This window comes from Lagopus muta, chromosome Z, assembly GCF_023343835.1.
Source record: "Lagopus muta isolate bLagMut1 chromosome Z, bLagMut1 primary, whole genome shotgun sequence".
Lineage (NCBI taxonomy): Eukaryota > Metazoa > Chordata > Aves > Galliformes > Phasianidae > Lagopus > Lagopus muta.
This window is the reverse complement of record NC_064472.1, coordinates 20,793,049-20,810,912: the sequence shown is the minus strand read 5'-3', so window position 1 is coordinate 20,810,912 and position 17,864 is coordinate 20,793,049. Positions and strand designations below refer to the sequence as shown.

Here is a 17,864-nt window from a genome sequence, read left to right as displayed (position 1 = left end):
AATATAACATGGAAAACTTCTAGTTAAGTAAGTAACACAGTTATGGAGAGCCTGAGAAGTAGCAGCTGCTTTGTTGCAGAGCAATAAGGAGAAGTGAAATGATATTAGTGACAGCTAATAATTATCATCAGACAAAAAATTGTTATTTTCTGTTAAAAACATTTCTGACTGACTTACTGAAAGGAATGTTGCGTTCACATACTGTCAACAACTTTAAAAAAATTAAATGCTGATGATTTCTCACTCCAAAAGAGAATTTTGCATCTGATCTTCTTTATGAAAAGAACAAAACAAGAGTCCAGTATCTTCAATCTGTGCCCCACCTGCCTTGCACTTTCTTCTTGTGCACATCTGTGATCTCTTTCCCAGGGAAAGCAGCACTTGCAGGATTTGGTGTGGGAACAGGTGTGCTGATGAGCCAGCTGATCAGCTTGGTGGCAATCAGCTACAACCAGATGTGTGTCATGGCTTGTTTCACATTTTCCATGTATGTACTGTTTTTCACAGAATTAACGTGAAGTTAAATATATTGAAAATATTTTCCTTTTGCTTTTAAAACTACTTGAAAATTGTCAGTAATTTAGAATTTATTGCAGAATAAAGCAAAGATGTGACCAGCTAATATTAAGCAGGAAGTATGATTTCACACAATAGATTTATTTAGAAATCTAAATGAAGAACTGTCATGTTTTATGTGTTTTCCTGTACACTTAGTTTTGTTACTACCTTTTTGTGATCTGTGTTTTCTGCTGTATTTTTTAAATTTTACTCCTACTTTCTGTTGAGCTAGCATTATATATTGGTAGGTGGATAGATGAAGGATGTTTTAGATTATTTTTAATCAATTATTTCTTATTCTTTATCCCGTAACCTACACAGATTTTTCTGAACTTTTTAGATCTTGTTACAGACTGAAAACTGATGAACATTTTTTATTGTTCCTTTGTATAGGAACTGCTGAATCACAGCCTGCACCTCTGATTGATCACCTGAGGTGAGCAATGAGTCAGCCACGGGAGCACAGGTGAAGGCAATTCACCTGTGCTGCCTGAAGGGTTAGAGCCTGGCTCCACCTCTCCTAGACCCATTTAAGAGCTGACTACCAGGAGGAAAGGATCTCTTCTGGAGAACCCTCCTCTGGAGTTTTGCAGTGAGTCCAGGATGCAGGTAAGCATTCTGTCCTCTTTTTGTTATTATAACCTGCTTTGCCTAATTCTATTGTTTATTTCATAATCATAATGTCTTTATATTCATTGATGGTACACTTGATAAGCCAGCCAGACCAAATATACTAAAATTTATATTATGTCCTTTCTATGGAATTTCTATAAATGGGTCGGGGGGAGAATTCTGCCCCCCTAGGTAAAGTGATTCTAGGGCAGATCCCAGGATCTGTGGGATCTCCCTATTATGAACTTTAAGTTATTGTTGAAAAATGGGGTCCCCTACATATTATGGGCAACAGAATTGATGGATTTAGTACAATGATTTTGGCAGAAGCCTAGAGAAAGTGTGCTAGCTTGGTTATTAAGTCTGTGGGATTCTGGAGCAGGAAGTGTTTTGGTGAATGGCCCAGAAATAGCCAAGTTGGCCACCATGACTGTCTATTGTGCTCTCAGGCAGAGGTTATATGCAGGTAATCAATATCTTGATGAAAACCATTCTATAATAGAATGGTTAATGGCGGTCTGCCATATCGTATGGCTGAATAAATCTGGTATACCCCTACATACATGGTTGTGGTTCTCCATGGAGGGCCTTCAAAATTATATCTGTGAACTAGGCATAAGGGAAGCAATTTATGAAGACACATCTGGTGGCCTTGATATGGTCAAATTCTCAGCAGGGATGAGAGACTTAATTCTACAGCAAGCTCCCTCTCATTTATATGGTACTTTAGTCTCTATATGAAGTCCCCTGGTGGCCTCAGAAGTGGTAGTCCAGCACGCTGCCCAGTTAGTGGCCGATCTAGGAGAAACAGAACACTTGCAGACCCAGGAGCAACATTCGGACATTAGAGGAAGCTGAGGTCCTGCTGGTGTCTAAAACCAAGGTGCTGGCTCATTGAGCTCCTCAATTGGGACCATAATGGTCTTCTGAAAACAAATGTTTAATGATTTAATTTGGGCTGGGGTCAGGTTTGCTAAGATTGACCACCAGCCCAACCATGTCCTTTTCCAGCTTTGGAGACAACTAAAGCACAATCAAATGTCAGAACTACTCTAAAAATACAAGGGTAAGGGTTATAGAGAAAATATATCAACGACATGGAACCTAGAAGATTTCATTGTTCCTAATAGGGGGGAAAAAAAAAAAAAGAACAAAACAACAACAACAAAAAAAACGCCTCAGGTGTTATGGGCCGTGATGCCTGAGCCACTGGAAGCAAAAGAATTGGCCGTAGCACAGTTCATGGTGTGACGAGGGATGTTAGTCCCCCTAGGGCCTCCAGATGGGACTGGAGAACGTATGTAGAATTAACGATTTATTGGTTCTGAAAAAATATTCAGATAGTTACAGCATTTGTAGACGCTGGAGCAGAAACATCAATTATCTACAGAGATCTGACCAAATTTGATGGAGACAGGGTGATGATTGGTGGTTTTGGGGGACAGACTATTCCTGTCACCCAAACATGGTTGAAACTGGGGGTTGGGCATCTCCTACCCTGAGAGTATAAGCTGTCTATTGCCTCAAGTCCAGGAATACATCCTGGGTATAGATATTCTATGGGGTCTGGCTCTCCAGACAACCATGGGATAGTTCAGACTTCGACAGAGATGTATCAGTATCTGGGTAGTGCAGGCAACATTAAGAGGCCATGCGAAACATGGGCCTATTTGCCTGCTGAAACTGCACTGGATTACTAATGTAAGGCAGTATAGACTCCTGGGTGGGCAAGATAAAATATCGAGAATGGTGCAGGAATTAGAAAGTGGACATTATAAGTCCTGCACACAGCCCGTATAACTCCCCCATATGGCCGGTGCGAAAGTCGGATGGCACATGGAGGATGACAGTAGATTACAGAGAATTAAATAAGGTCACGCCGCCTATTCATGCGGCCGTACCCAATATTGCTTCCCTAATGGACACATTGAGTAGGGAGATAAAAACCTATCATTGTGTCCTAGATTTAGCAAATACGTTCTTCAGTATCCCTATTGCTGAAGAACTGTAAGATCAGTTTGCGTTTACATGAGGAGGCAGGCAGTGGATCTTTCAGGTCCTGCCACAGGGATACTTACATTCACCAATGTATTGTCATAATCTAGTGGCGCATGACTGGCAAATTGAAAAAAATTGATCTTATATCACTATATTGATAATCTCCTGTTGACATCTGACTTGATGGAGGCAGTAGGACAGGTGGCAGATTAATTAACCATCTATTTACAATGGAGAGGATGGGCTATAAATCCCCAAAGGTGCAAGGTTCAGGCCTGTCTGTAAAATTCCTGGGGGTGCTTTGGTCAGGAAAGACCAAAGTACTACCCAGTGCTGTCACAGATAAGGTTCAGGTGAATGCAGTTAGCTTCTCTTCCTCCTGTATACTTCTTGAGATAAAAGTGGCTTACGAACAAGATGTCCTTGCAAACAAAATTACTTATGCAGAATCTTGCAAACATGGTGCCCCAGCTCACAGAATTGTGAGGAAGCTTGCAAATTCCTCACCATTTGCTGTCTGTACACTCTCACCAAATAAGGTTTTAGTTATAAGAGTGGATCTACAGCTTGAACATATGAACATTGGACTTGCTGTGCAGGCTTCACAGTCTGAGTGGCATAAAGTTGGAGTTAATTATATATGTGATGCATGATATGAAGAGGTTCACAATCTTTGAGAACATGTATTAGGCAGATTGAAAAGTCTGTAACCTCCAAGTACTTCAACCAGTGAGGAAAGGAGAAGAGACAGTGCAGTCAGGAGGTGAAGATAAAAAGGGGGCTGCAATGCCTGATACTTCAAGAGATCCTGCAGGACTGCCCTTGAGGACCTTTCCCTTATTTAAATAAAGAAAGCTGAATACTTTCCTCTGTCTATTTTTGAGGTAAAGATAATTGAGCAAGCCTATTTGATCAGAAAATTTTCCAGCACTTCTGAAAAGTACAGACTGTTTTATGTATATATACTACATATACATAAATATATATACTATATATATATAGTGTGTGTGTATATATATATACTGTACTTTGCCAGTCATGCTCAGTGAGTAGATGAGCCCTGGGGATCCAAAGACATAGATGAGTGAAGGAGATCAGTCATCTAAACTAAGTTTCTTTCTTTTAAGTATGTTGGTGGTCTGAGCCTGTTGCTGCCTGTGAAAGGCGCTAGGGATTCCACCTTTTGTGAAGTGTGAGTAAATGGGTGATCTGCTCAGTACAGTGGTGGAGCTTGAGGAGGAGGAGAGATCAATAGCTATCAGAGAAGGAGATAGAGATACTTGATGAAGTAATTCTCTGCTGAACTTGTGAGAAAGGTGTCAGAGTGATATCCCTCCCAAAGTGTGATAGACCTGCTGCCCTGCCATCATCAAGCAGAGGGATGTGATTTAAGAGAAGAGAAGGAGTGGAAACAGGTCCCAGCTCAGCGTTACAGGCAACCCCCATCTTGACCTCCCTCAGTTCCCCAAGGTTCCCCTACATTATAGGTTTGAGGCTCTGGATCTCAAGAGAGATGAGCGGGGATTCAGTGGGAGGTCCACCTGTGAGCTAGGGGGAAGTTGTTCACTCCATGCCTCAAGACTGCCTCCACTAAGAAGGAAAGAAGGGTGACTGTCATAGGCAACTCCCTCCTGAGAAAAACTGTAGGCCCTGCATGTTGGTGTGACCCTGCCTGCAGGGAAGTGTGCTGCCTCTGTGGGTCCTGGGTGAGGAATATTTTCAAGAAACTTCCTGGTCTGATTTGCCTGCCTGATTGTTATCCTTTATTGATAGTTCAGACCAGCAGCAATGAAAACATTGAGAGAAGCCTGAGGATTACCCAGGGGACTGAGCTAACTAGTGGATGGAGCGTGTGTGCAAGCTGTATCTTCCTCTATCCCTTCATTGGCAGAGAGGGATACTGAGAGGAGCAGGAAAACTAATCTCATAAATACATGGCTGAGAAACTGTGCAAATGCAAGAATTTTGGTTTTTCTTGATCATAGGACGGTTTATTCAGCACCTGGCCTGATGGCTGCTGATGGGTTTCACCTGTCTCAAAGGAGGAAGTGATCTTAGCCTAGAAGCTGGCAGGGCTTGTGGAGAGGGCTTTAAACTAGGTATGAAGGGGCCTTCTAGAGGAGAGTCTAAGGAAACAATAATGAGATTTGGGGTGAGGCAAGGAGCTCACCTGAAGTGTATTTATGCCAATATATGCAGTATGGACAACAAAGCTGGAACCCAGGGTTGGTAGGCAATGTATGACTTGGTTGCCATTATGGAAAAAGGTGGGATTGCTCCCACAACTGGAGTGCTGTTATGGGTAGCTACAAGCTCCTCGGAAGGGACAGGCAAAGAAGGAGGGGTGGTGTAGTTAACAAAATATACAAGTTAGAGATGTAGTCAACGAAATACGTAAAGCGGGGGCTGTCAAGGTCACCAGGCGTAATCTGTGTGGGCTCCTTGTGTGGTTAGTGAATACGTGAAAGGGGGCTGTAACAGTCATCAGGCTCTGCGGGGGCTCCTTGACTCATGAGATACCATGATGAGACATGGCAAGACAAGACAAGTCACACGTCTATTGGGCACAGATAACCATAGCAAGGGTGATTGGTAGCACTGTGATATAAGGGACAACTATAAGAAGAGTGTGTTGCTTGCAATAAGTGCCATTTGCCGCTCACCACATTGGTGTCATAAAAGCGTGTGATTTGGCCGTGGCTGTCTGAGCACTTCATGACGGGACATTAATCAGAGGTTGCCGAAGCAAAGGCAACAGGGTGGTGGCATGAGTCTCTATGTTAGAGTGTTTTGTTGTTGTGGAGCTTGGGGCTGGGAATGATGAGGTTGAATATCTGTGGGTAAGGATCAGAGGGAGGGCCAGCAGGGCTGACATCCTGGTGAGGATCCGTTACAGACTACATAATCACGGAATAATAGAATTGCTCAGGTTGAAAAAGACTTTAAAGATCATTGAGTCCAACCATGATCTTACTGTACTAGTCCAACTCTGACAACCCTCCGCTAAATCATATCCCTGAGCACCACATCCAAATGGTTTTTGAACACCTCCAGGTATGGTGACTCAACCACCTCTCTGGAGTGCCTATTCCAGTGCTTAATCAGTTTTTAGAGATGGATGAGGCATTCTATGAGCAGCTGGCAGAAATTGTGTGATTGCTAGCCCTGGTTCTCATGGGGGACTTCAAAATTTTTACAGATATAGTAACAGTAAAGAGGAGGGTTAAGGAGAATCTCCATCCTTTACTGGATGTGGCAGGCAACATGATCACTGAGGATAAGGAAAAGGCTGAAGTTCTCAGTGCTGCCTTTATATCGGTATGGGAACCATTAAGCCATGGCCTGAATCAGTGACTGTACACCTGGTTGAGGGAGCATAACTAGCTCTGGCAGCACAGGTGGAAGCAATTCACCTGTATTAACTGGGGACTGTAGGTTGATGCTTGGCAGAACATGATCCAGCAGTACGCCTAGGATGTCAAGAATGCTAATGACATTCTGGCCTGTATCAGATGTAATGCTGCCAGCAGGAGAAGGGAGGTGGTTGTCCCTCTGTTCTCAGCTCTTCTGAGGCCACACCTCAAGTACAGTGTTCAGCTTTGGGCCCCTCCTATGACAAAGACATTGACAGCCTGGAGCATATTCAGAGAAGGCCAGTGATGCTGTGAGGGGTCTGGAGCACAAATCTTACGAGGAGTGCCTGAGGGAACTCTGATTGTTTAATCTCGTGAAGAAGAAGTTTAGGGAAAACCTTATTATTCTCTACAACTATCAAAAGGGAGAATCATAGAATGGCCTGGGTTGAAAAGGACCACAATGATCACCTAGTTTCAATCTCCTTGCTATGTGCAGGGTTGCCAACCAGCAGACCAGACTGCCCAGAGCCACATCCAGCCTGGCCTTGAATGCCTTCATGGATGGGGCATCCACAGCCTCCTTGGGCAACATGTTCCAGTGTGTCACCATGCTCTGGGTGAAAAAACATTCTCCTTATATTTAAACTAAACCTGCCCTTAGTTTAAATCCATTCCCCCTTGTCCTATTACTATCCACCCGTGAAAGCAGTTGCTCCCCCTTCAGTTTATATGCTCCCTTCTAGTATTGGAATATCACAACAAGGTCCCTCCAGATCCTTCTCTTCTCCAAGCTAAGCAAGCCCAGTTCCCCCAACCCTTCCTCGTGGGAGAGGTACTCCAGCCCTCTGATCACCTTAGTGGCCCTCCCCTAGGTCCGGTCCAAGAGCTCTTTGTCTGTCTTGTACTTGGGGTCCCAGGCCTGGACACAGTACTGCAGATGGCTCCTCGCAGGAGCTGTGTAGAGGGGGAGAATCGCCCCCCTCTCCCTTCTGGCCACCCCTTTTTTTTAAATGCAGCCCAGAACATAGTTGGCCTTCCAGGCTGCAAGTGCACACTGCTGGCTCACATCTCAAGGAGATCTTCACCCAGTCTATAAATAACCGGGATTGTCCCAATTCAAGTGCAACACCTTGTGCTTGGCCTTGTTGAGGATCCACTTCTCCAGCCTGCCCAGGTGCCTCTGGATGGCTTCCCTTCCCTCCAGAGTATCGACAGTGCCACTCAGCTTGGTGTCATTTGTGAACTTGCTGAGGGTGCACTCGTTGCCACCATCTGTGTTCCTTTATCAACAGATAAAGGGAGGTTGTGGTGAGGTGTGGCCTCTTCTCCTGTGTAACTAGCAATAGGACTAGAGGGAATGGCTTCAAGTTGTGCCAGGGAAGATTGAAGTTGAATGTTAGGTAATACTAATTCTCTAATAGAGTGGTCAGGCTCTGGAATGGGTTGTCCAGGGAGGTGGTGGAGTCATCATCTCTGGGGGTATTCAAGAAACATTTAGATGTTGTACTGAGGGACGTGGTTTAGTGGTAAATACTGGTGAGAGGTGGATGGTTGGGCTGGATGGTCTTAGAGGTCTTTTCCAACCTTGCTGGTTCTACGATTATATGTAGATGTGAGGTTTTGCAGTGAAGGTTCCATTTGCCGCAAGGTAGGTTGTTAATCAGCTGCATGCAAGTTTTGTCTGAGCACTGCTGCCAAGCCAGCCTTCCAGCCAGAGAAAAGACTTGACATGAGCAAGCCATCACTCTGGCAAGCTGCTGTGGCAGATTCTCCGAGTCTGCCTCATGCAAACACCATCTTTCCTGATTTCTATCTCACTGAGAATAAGTGGATCATATAAGGGAGTAATCATGCCTTAAAACATATTTGCTGATGTTCTGCATGGCTGGCCGTAATCTCTGAGGCAGGAGCCATTTACAGTTGGCTGGTTGCTATCTGAAAGCTGCAAAATGTAAAAGCTAAAGCTGTAGAGATGCTGTACAGGGATTAGCTGCTTACTGCAGCTTTGATCTTCTATCAGCTGATAACTATATGGCATCCCCACGGTAGCTAAGTACAGGGAAGCTTCATTAAGTTAAAAGCTGTGGATAAAGAAGTGAAATCACTGTGTGCCCAAGCAGCTTTGTAACTAATTCAAGTATCCTTCCACTGTTACTTTAATGGTCCAGACCTTTTCTAATAAAGCATCCTTTGCTTCCATGTGTTTGCTCTGAAGATCATTCAAACTCAGGTTCAGTCTCTAGGTAGGTGTTTTTAGTGCTCTGAAGGACCTAAGTTCCCCTTTCTTAGTCACCTGACCCATATGGACTTGGTGTGTGAAGGAAAGCTGTTATACCATGCTGGTGGACAAGTTCCAAATGTCACCAATGTCATAACACTGTGGTTCAATTGCCAAAGGGAAAAGATACTTTTCTTAACCTTCCTCCTCTATTTTCTAGCTCCACGTCTTGATTCTTCCTTTCTTTGTACCTTCCCTCAGAAACACCCCCACACTTTCTTCAGCATAGCAATCCTTCAGCCACCTAGAAATGCTCTTTCTTCTGTAAGAGATGCTCTGCCTTTTAAACAGAACTGCTGGAAATCCAAATACACTGCTGGTGGGTATGCACTTGCTGCTTGGGTCAGTGTGCTCCTAGGGTTTCCACTGGAAATTTCAAGGTATTGCTTTCCAGTTCCAGCATGAGATGAAAAATGACTACATAGGAAAACTTTACGTTTGCATAAAGCAACTTTATGAAAACCAGAACTCTGGCTTTCTCAGTAGCAATAGCTGAAAAATAAATAAATAAATAAAAAACCCAAAAAACCAAAAACCCCCTCTCTATGATTATGAGGACCACAAAATGCTTAGAAGGAAAAAACACTTATCTTGATGCCTCCATCATCTTCTAGTATATGTTTGCTAAATTCTATGAACTGCATCACACTTTGTTGATATAGCTTCACTATGCTCATTAAAATAAAGAAATTCACCACTTTTTCAATTTTCTTAAAGCTATAGCATAGTTTATTCATCAACTGAGTACTGACGTAGATGGAACAACTGGCTTTTGAATCTCTGTGTGAAATACTTTCTGCTATCAGGTCAGGTTTCTTTTCCTGCCACTTTTTTTGCTTTTGCATACAGACTTGCAAAGGCCATGGCAGCTGTTTACTCCATGCTGCTGTGAATTACTGGTTAACCCCTGGTGTGGTACATCTCTACCTATTTTAGTGAATTGTTTATTAATTTATGTTTGGATTATGCTACTTTGTCACAGAATAGGCACATGACCTTTTAAAATAGTTCTCTGGTTTATCTGAATCCAAGTACTAATGCTCCAAGCCATAGTGTGAACTTTGCCTGCAAGAGCAGTCCAGGTAGCAGCTGAATGTAACTTAGAGGAGTCTTTATGGAAGCGTTATGAGGAGGTGACTGGTCATCACTGCCTTCAAAGGAACTAAAAACCAGTACTACGTGGCAGTATAAAGCACAGATGGCATTAAGTATGGAAAATATTCATTGCTTCAGGTCTCTTGACCTCTTTTTTTTTTTTTTTTTTTTTTGTCACAGACATCAGCCCATATTAACACTTTCATAAACTTATTTTCTGTTCTTCTAATCTTCCAATCTTCCATTTACTCTTACTTCCAAGAAAGGGATAAGGTATCTTTGAAGGTTTTAATATAGATGTCTTCTATCAAACTGTAGGTAAGTTCCACGTTAAAGTGTACTTCAAAAGAACAAATATCACAGACTTTGTAAGGACAGAATTTATGATCCAAGTGCTGCATCTTTTTGAAGAGTCAGATTCAAAGAAATTCTTGAATCAGGGGCTATTTTATGAGTAAAAGTCTGGAGGGGGAGCTTATATAAATTCATTTTGAAAAAGCTTATTCCTGCTGCAGTGTCATGGGAATAAAGTTTCTGTGTGAGCATTAACACATAATCAGTGAGGCTGAGAAGGAATCTAATCCTTGGCAATTCTTAGGCACACTTGAGTGATCAAAAGGGATTGCAGAGATTATGACTTTTTTGTGTCATGCAAATAATGTAAATTAGACGAATTAGGGGTCTGAGCAACTCAAGTTAGGGTAGAACAGACTGTCTATGTACTTAACATCCAGTTATTTAGAGGGCTACAGTAACTGCCTGCAGCAACAACAATGGGAATATGAGGAAAAATAAATTTCTGAGCATTGATTTGGATGACTCCAGGCCTGGTCGTGATCCCTGTGTACCTGTAAATTAAGACATACTAGCACTAGTAACTGTCTGTAAACTGGATTTTACCCAGATGGCTCTCACTTACCAGTAGATTAAGACATACTGATTTCCAGATAAAGACAAGACTTCGTTCTATCCAGGATTTTGATATTTCACTTCTAGCACCACGTGCTTTCAAAACGTGTACTTGCAACCCTGTGGCACGGGAAATTAAAACTCTGTAGGGTGTTTTAATTTTGAATGTATGGAGAGCTTTAAAAACAGTAATCCAAAGTTTTGTGGATTTCAAATTTCTTGTATGACTTAAAGAAGGTCTGAGAAGATCTGAGCCATGAATTCGGGTTTGGATCCCAAGTCTCAGGGAGTTCTGACCTTATTCCCAATCTGGATCCCACTCTCAGCAGTGTAATTTTCAGCAATGATAATACATTTCTTTACATTTATGTCTAGTCAGAACTCGAAAAATAACTTCAAATAAAGTAATTCTCTTGGATTTTAAAATACTGTGGACTTGAGTGGTAAAATGTTAGGGGCACAGAAGGTTGTAACACATAGATGAGATTTGATGGGCTGTGTAGTTCAGCCCTTGCTATAACAGGTATGACACTGTATGATCCTTTGCACAATTTATTATAGTCATACCATGAAACTGTGAAGGTTTTTCTCACCTAGAATGTTCCCATTAAAAATATTCTAGTGCAACTTATTTCTTTGAAGATCAGAAACACTCCTCAGATTAGATGAATTCATACCAATAAATACCCTTATACCAACTTTATCTTTTAGCTTGCATTGCGTTTAGCCAGAGAATACTTCAGCAGGCAGAATCTGTGTCTTCTCAGGCTATTTGAAGTTTACAAATGTGTCTGCCAGCAGCATGGCCTACCATTGCCCTTACTGCATTATTGACATTTTCCTTCCTGTTCTAATCCTAATTATTCTACCTAAACCAAAGATGCTCCATCCTCTGTACACAGATTTGTAGCTCATCTGAATCTCTATACTACAGATTTCTACATAAAGTATTCATCCCCATAAGCAATAGGAAGAAAATGGCATTTCTAGATATCATTTATACCGTTTTACTGTAATACCTGTAGGAAGCTAAATGAGGTGATTATCATCATACAAGTAGCTCAACTGTAGATGTTTATATTTGGCCAGACAATGTTAATTTAAGGTCTTTTGTTTCACTGGCATCTCAAGTCAAATCCTGACGTTATATTCTAAACAGAGAAATAATTTTTTTAAACACAAATGTTGAACAATTCTTTTCCAGCTTCAGATATGACTTGCACTACTTACATAGGATAATCCTTCTAACAGCACTGCCATGCCAAGCTAAGAAATTTTATGGATTATTGTTCTAACAAGTACATCTGAGACTCCAATCTGAGGAGTTAATACTTAAGTTTTTTATATTTTAGTAGCAGGAAAAAAAAAAAAAAAACGAGCAAAAGAGAGATTGGCAATAACAAGATGCAAGAAAGTAAATATCTTGAATGCAGTTCAAGAATGTGTCCAGTAGACATCAAAGTGGAAATGCGTGTTTGAATTTAGTCCAGTGACATGTGATACGTCAATATACTAGTTAAAGATAAGTCAACTTTCTTAGCACTGTAATGTAATTAGCACTGTAATAAGCTCAGGAAACTGTTGAGACTCATAACCTCAGTATAAGATGGAAAACTTCTTATATTAAAAATGAGTACATAAAACTTTGCTTCAAAATACTATATTTAAAATGCATGCCACAGAGCATCTGAACTAGTTAGAGGTTGTTTTTAAGCAGCTTCTCAATCTATTTACTGTACTGGAAAAGCTGAAGTAAAGCCCACTTAAACAAGTTTGGATATCTTTATCTTTGTTCATGCCTCTTAAAAATATTTCCTAAGCAATATACTAAAAATTGTCAAATGAGAGCAAAAGGGAATTTTTGTTATGGTATGAATACATACTGGGTAAAATCACTAATGATGCACATGGGGCTTACAAGACAGCTTAAGAAGATACAGATAGCATTTTGGTGAACTTCTGAGAAAATTTGATTACTTTTGCTGCATGAAAATGCTATGACTTCTGGAGCTCCTAAATGTAGACAGAGTAGAAGATATTTTTTCCTTCATTATTTTTCTTCAACCAGTGGAATTTAATGTATGTGAAAGTTCTGCACTGTGAAGTCAGGTAGATGAAATCACCTTCAGCAAAAGTATTTAATGGATAAAGTAAATGTAGTTATTCCTGCAGTAGTTTTTTAGCCTATATTTTAGTGCAGATGTGGCAGCATGTTTCAGGATCTATAGCTCTCTAATTCGTAGAATTCTCTTCATGATTAGCACCCAATGTGCCAATTAGTGCTGACAGCAGATAGGTATCTAATAATCAGAAACTAGCTTGAGATGACACACTTGTTCTTGTTTAAAAAACAAATAAGGAAACAAAACAAAAAAACAGATACTGATGTTTCCAGACCCTAATTACAATTGTTTGTGTCATCTTGTCTTTCTGGCTAGGCATGGATATAATTCACTATATTACTGAGACATTACTTGAGGCCTGTTAACTTGGAAAAGCTGGGCACTGGAATCCACAAATTAGATGCACAACATATTCTAGATCTTGGTCTCAAAGTCAGGCCTTGAAATTTGGAAAGCCTGGAACCGGGCTTCTTTATTTTAGGGCAAACAGTTTATGTGAATCTGCAGAGCATATTCTAGGACATAACTTGACACCACAGTTGCTAGTATGAGATGTATCTACTGCTCATCTTAACAGCATCTTAAGAGATGAAAGTATTCAGTGGCATAAATAGAGTCTGAAATCTAGAACAGTCAGCATTCTGTATTTTTCTTTATCTTCTTTTTGACAAACTAGTTGATTAACTATATTAATTTGCTTTTTTTACCACCTGATTCTGCAAGTTTCTCTTTTTTGCTGTCCCATTTCCTTTCACTTTCAGTGGGAAAGGAATCTGAATGCTGGTTTGAAGCATTTTGAGTTTATTTCTCCTCTTGTGTCTATCAGATGTCATTCTTGGAACCCTGAACTTCATTTTCAAAGGGACGTCCCACCATTGAAAGTGTTCTGCTCATGAGCTGCATAGCAGAAAAGGGAAGAAGACTGTTACAATATCCTTTGTCAGACTCAAGTTTGACTAAATTAACAACATCAACAGCCATGACAGTTCCTGTGGAGCTTATAACACCAAAAGACAATGCAGTCCAGGTAAAACTATGTGTCTGATTCCTGCTCTCACACTGAGATATTCCGGCCTATAAAAGTATGAATTCTTTTCCTATGCACTGCTTCTAAGTTTTGTTCAGTTTGATAGTAATTCTAGCTAACAGGTGGGGTGATTGTTCTATTTTATTGCACACAGTCAGCACTGTAGGAAAAAGCAAACAGTATATTATATCCCCACTTGTCAATTATAAAGAACTTCATTGTAAAAGAAGTATGGAAAAAGGGAAAATGGGAAAATGGCTTTCATTGAGAGGAAAAGGGTTAAAATGATTTTCAGCAACATGAAAGTAGTTGTGATGCTCCATTCTGGATTTTCTAAGCATTTTCTAAGGATTAGTATATCCTCTAGTTCTGGTACTATCAGGTATGGAGCATTAAAATATGAGATGCTTGCAGAAGGAGGGAACTTCGGAGCACCACTTTCCACATGTGTAGCTGATAGCATTAGCTTTATTATAAAAATAACATTTCTGCAACTTTAGAGATTTGAAGTGCTTTGGTCAGAATGGTTTGTCACCTTGTTTCTGAATGTAGGCAGTTCAGAGCTTTTGTAACATTGAAAACTGTCTTAGATTACCTTATTTTTCTTCTTCTGTTGAAGAAGCCATGCCTTACAACGGCAGGGTGAGAGTCAGACTCCCCTGTGGAGCAGATATTATGCCTTTGTAAATACAGTCTGAGGTAGCTTGATCCCTCTTGAATGAAGTGTACATCCTAGTTACTGCAGATTAGAAGCTAACACAGAGTAGTTAGTCTGAAATCCCAAGGTAACTTATGTACATTTCATAGCCAGTGTCAAAGCCCGTTTGATGGACCTGGCAAAATAGTACTTGATCTCTGCCAACGCCAAGAGGATGCCAGTGTCCAAAGGTATAAATGAAATTACAGTAGAATACCCAGACTTTAAATGGGCTTAGAAAACATTAGGAAGCCAGCTGTATCCATGGATGCCTGGACGTGACCATCACAGCTCACTCAGGCTGAGAAGAGGAAGGGATGAATGAGCACATGCACGGCTTGTGGAGCCAGAACTCCAGTGGTACCTGCTGTGCTTATGGCAGCTACAAAGAAGGTGCAGCGTCAGTAGCTTCAATGTGCACTGATATGCACCTTTGTGAGTGAAGCTGCTGCAAGGAGACTCCTGGCAGATGCACATTTTTCTGACAAAGCAGCATGTTCTCTACCCTCTGACAACAGCAGTTACTGTTGTGGAATAAAAAGTAATGGTGGCTTAGACAGGGAATGACCTCCAGCATACTATTTTAACCCTGAAGAAACTTATACATGTGAATCTTCCAATACGTGTGTATCTGGTATCAATTTTTCATTGGTTTGCCACTTATGTTGATATTGTTTTTTTGATAAAGTTCTGCTTAACACATTATTTAAGCATGTGTGAAGAAATGTGCAAGTGTTGATTTCCTTCTTCCCCAAAGTTACAAAAAAAAAAAATATTTTTTCCAAGCCATTTAGTTTACACTAATAAGAATGGAAAAATACCTATTGCTTTTTTCCTTTGCTTACTGTTTCAACTGAACAATTTTTTTTTTCTTGAACACCATGAACCAAAAGAAGTGAAAAATTTTTTATAAGGTTCTAACAAATTAACCTTATAATCATGAAAAGCGAGAGAGGTACTAGTTGAAGAAAATACATTTTTAGTTTCACATTAAGGGTTTATGTAACTTACTTGGATTCAGAAATTTTGTTAAATAACTGAGAAAATGAATTTTAATTTTGGGAACAAGAGAAGTGTTTAAAGGAGAGACTCAGTTTCTTTGTGCCTAGTTTTTTTTTCTTTTTCAACAGAAACACCAAGACGTATGGCAGCTAAAAGACCACAAGGAGATAAGAGCATGAGACTTAGGAAAAGATGCTAAAAGAATACAATTGGAACATTAGAAATTATGGTTTGGAACCAATGTTAGAGTTAATTTCTTTTCTGGCAGTCTGTATGATGCTCTATTTCAGCATAGGTAATACGTTGCTGTTTGGTGAACAGCATCTGCACAACCCCAAAGCATTCTCTGTTTCTCATTATGCCCCAGGGTAGTAGGCTGGGATGGTTAAAAGAATGGAAGGGCATGCAGTGAGTACAGCTGACCTGAGCTGACCATGCTCTTGAGCAGCTTACTCAACAATAAACCTGCAGTGGATCTTTCCAGAGCAGTTGTTGCTTGGAGACTGGTAGTCGGTCTGCTGGTGAGTGACTGCCACTGCATCTCTTGTGTACTTATTTATTTTTTGCGTGTATAACCTACTGCTTATAAACCTCTCATCAAAATAGAGAAGATTGCTCAGTAAAGAACCTGAGAATGACAAACAATTTACACATACTGCATTCTCACTTTTCCTGGGAAAATGCAAAACTGATAGTAAAACATTATTTAGTATACAGATGAATAAGTGTGCTACTTTAAATCCATGCTGACCTGTTCACACCATTGGACTAAGGGCCAATTGATCCCTGGTCTTGGATCAAGTGATGGAGAGTATAACTGTTCTACATCACTGGAAGCTGTTGACAAGAGTGATCAGGATGTAACCTTTAGGCCAGGAGGTTACTATATGTCTTTTGCTGGAAGGTTTGGCAAGACCTGATCCATGTGTACCTTGTTTCCTGAGTCCATCATTAGCAGTTCAGCATGGGGCTGAAAGGATTTATATATCTACCAAGACTGATAAATCATGATGTTTATCTACCTATTTCAGGACAGTCATATGGGTCTGTGAATGAAACAGGACCAAATGGAGCTTCTGGTAAATGGGAATTGTGGTTGTGACCAGAATACAGAGGTAGAGAGACCTGCAGAGCTCAGAGAAAAACATGTGCAAGTAAAGGATAACATTATACATCAATCATACACTATCTCTAGAAAATGGGGACAACAAAGACAAATTTAAATGCTTTGGAAAGGCTGATGGGTAACTGGAGATCCGATACTGGAAGACCTGGGAGCTGAAAGGACTTTTTCTTCTTCTACCCTGCAGAATTAGATTTTTGACATAGGTACATTACTTCTAAACATTATTAGAGAGTTAATGTTACCAGGTTTTTACTTCCCTAGTAAAGATTTAGGAAAAAAAGTGCTGTGAACAATGTCAGAGTTTATTTCATTTTTAAGTAAATGGAAAGGCAAGTAGACAGTGCTCAGTGGGTAGATTTTTTTTGAATTTCAGAAGAAAGCCGAGGAAACTTGGAACTTCTTACCTAAAGAAGCAAGAGTTTGTGTTGAATTTACATGGAAAAGAGCTCCAGGTGTATCACAGACCACTTCAGAAATAATATTAAGAAAAGCAGAATGGATTAATGGATTAGTTAGAAAAGAAGCATAAGTCAGAAAGTATGACAGTAGCCGAGAACTTCCTAATCCATCTATTTTTTAAATCATATTTTGTCAGCTTCCCAAAGACCTAGTGACCAATACCTGACACAATTTTCATTTTTTACTGACAAATGAAATACTATTTATTTTTATATGTGGTCATCTGCCTTTCAATATCGTTAATCCTTATTAATTTTTTTTTTTTGGTTGGCCTTAATTTTCAGTTTTATCAACATGGCATTTCAGAACAATTTTTCTGCTTGTTTCTAGTCGCATAACTATTTCATTCCTGTTTATTTCTCCTATGAGGCACATGGCTAAGAGACTAAGTGTCTCTCCAGAGCTCCAGAAATAGATATTTTAAGATTAAGTTGTACAACATCATCAATAAACTGCTGGTTGAACTGTTCTGTGATGGGACATTTGACTCACTAACATGAGGGTAATTTTTATGAAGGCAATATAGCATGACTAAAAGAAAGGAAAAAAAAATAACAGAGCTGCTTGCTTATGTGGTTTTGGAAAACTAAGCCAGTTGCTAAGGACACAACAGTTAGTGATCTA

At 40.3% G+C, this 17,864-nt stretch overlaps 1 long non-coding RNA gene across 1 annotated transcript; it reads left to right on the top strand.

The window, feature by feature from the left end:
• Positions 1 to 1,110: 1,110 nt before the first annotated feature.
• LOC125686569 (uncharacterized) lies at positions 1,111 to 16,045 on the top strand. Its single transcript, XR_007373833.1, has 3 exons — positions 1,111 to 1,167; positions 13,756 to 13,956; positions 15,784 to 16,045. It is a non-coding gene; the product is annotated as an uncharacterized LOC125686569 (long non-coding RNA).
• The last annotated feature ends 1,819 nt before the right edge of the window (positions 16,046 to 17,864 follow it).